Genomic DNA, 2500 nt, shown 5'->3' with positions numbered 1-2500 from the left:
ACAGCCTCCTCGTTTCCCACATCCTTCGTCTCCTCCCTTATGTCGGTCACCCGTCACATAGACGGCCTGATCCTTCGACCTGACCTGACCTCCCTTCACTTCCGTTCTCCTGTCCTCACCTGCCCCGTGGGTCCCGAGTGCTTCTCCTCTCTTCCCTCTTATACCGCTTCCTCTCCTTTGCCTCCCAGCCTCCAGGCTAGTACAGTGGTAATGTGTCGGCTTCTCATCCGAGGGGTCGGCGGTTCGTGCCCCGCCCAGGCGCGAGAAGTTGCAATTGTCGCCCGGAGGTTACTGCTGTGGCTGGGCACCACGGTGGGTAAGGAGTAAGCTCTGTCGCGTCAGCACTCGCTGACACACGTTGATCGAGTCGACATTTGTCGGTACAGGCCGGGCTCCCTCATAACCCGGGCGAAGCTCAGCTTCACATATCGGACTTATCCTTACCCTTGCCTCCTCAAACCCGAAGATGGAATCGAGGACGATTCCGAAACTGTTGTCTCACTTTCCTCAATAAATCTAGTTTGTGCATTGTGGGTTTTTCCACCATAGTATCAACACGGTATTGTGTTTTTCTATTCATATATATATATATATATATATATATATATATATATATATATATATATATATATATATATATATATATATATATATATATATATATATATATATATATATATATGTATGTATCTATATATATATATATATATACATATATGTATATATATATATATATATATATATATATATATATATATATATATATATATATATATATATATATATATATATATATTTCAGTCGAAATATATAGATATGTGTGTATACACACACACACACAGTATATGTATACATATATATATATGTATATATATATATATATATATATATATATATATATATATATATATATATATATATATATGTGTGTATACATAGGTATGCATCGTATGTATTTGTATGTTTATATGCATGCATGTATATCTTTGGAATGTAAATAGATATGATGTAAATCAACTCATGGTTTGACAACAGTTATCAGAACTGCAGCTTGAAGTGAACTAAATGGCAACAGACAGTTTGATTTCGGAATTTTAGTAAATGTAAAGCAAATACAATTAAGTCTGTCATGTATACATCTATCATTCGTAAATGCGTTAGTAGTCATCTGCGAAAAATGAAGCATGGAAAAGGGGAATTGGTAATCACAGCAATATTAAATGACGACTTCAATGACTGAAATGGTATAATGATGATCGGTTTTTACATTGCGATCTCCCTCGTAGTCTATTATGAATGATGATGAAAGATATATGTAACACACGTATAAGAAAGAACTGATTCATGGCACTGATATCAAAAAGTCAGTTGTAAAAGGTTGCGTCGTGAAATAATTCATCCGTTTTCATATTCCTTTGAACATGAAAAGAATCGGTTTTCTTTAGCGTCAGAGAGAGCAAAATACCATTTCAAAACTACCATTCTCCTGCCAGGCTTTCGGCGCCTAACTTTCCGCTTCTGTCGGACTCTCTCTTTTCCTCCTCCTGCTCCGAGTCGGAAAGGGAAGCTGACAAAGAGCTTCTTTCGTCAGCGCTGTCGTGCCTCGCTCTGCTGACCGTTCCCCTCGTATTGTGCGAGTGTTCATAAAGGGAAGCGAGTGACTCTCTCCTCCTGCCGGTCCTCCTGCGCCAGGTGTAGGTCGTGTTTCATGACTTGAACCTCGTTTTTGCGACCCGCGACTCCTGAAGGAAGACCTCGATTCCCTATGAGTTATCAGCACCATGTCCTAAGAGGATCTTTATTAAGAGTAAAACACAGTTGCGTCGCTCTCGAGTCCTTCCAACCACACATCCGGTTCCCTTGGTCTTCGTCTGCACACGCGCCCCTTCCCTTCTGGGTTTCGACCTGAAGGCAGGTAACTGGCGTTTGTCCAGCGTGGCGTGAACCACTACACTTGTCAGAGCATTCACGTGTTTATTTTTAATATCTCACTGAGCTGTCCTCTCTCTTTAGATGCTTCGTTTGCTTCCTCAGATCAGACGTTAAAATTGATTTGGTCTCGTCTTCATGATGAAACTTTTCATTTGTTGTCATAATCAAAAAGAAGAAGAAGAAGAAGAAAAACGAAAGTGCAGGTATACATACATAAAAGATAATAATAATACTTTAAAAATAATTTCCACTTTAAAATTCGCTTTTCCCTTTCGGACGAGGCCTCAGGTGCAGACACAAATGCAGAAAAGAAGAGGAAAGAGCTAACTGGAGTGGCACTGCAAGAAAAAGACAATTTTCCGTGCCAGGAATCGAACCCGGGCTTCGCCGCTAGACCACACGGAAATAACATGACTTTACCTCTGGTTCTGTAGGTATATTAAAGTCATACTAAGGTCTTTTTTATCTGCGAGTATATATGAGTATAATGTAGATGTCATCATGGGTGATAGTAAATAATGTAATGATAATGATAACAATTATAATGATATTGATAATAACTATGATA

Source organism: Penaeus vannamei, chromosome 31 (assembly GCF_042767895.1).
Source record: "Penaeus vannamei isolate JL-2024 chromosome 31, ASM4276789v1, whole genome shotgun sequence".
NCBI lineage: Eukaryota > Metazoa > Arthropoda > Malacostraca > Decapoda > Penaeidae > Penaeus > Penaeus vannamei.
This window is presented reverse-complemented; position numbering follows the sequence as displayed.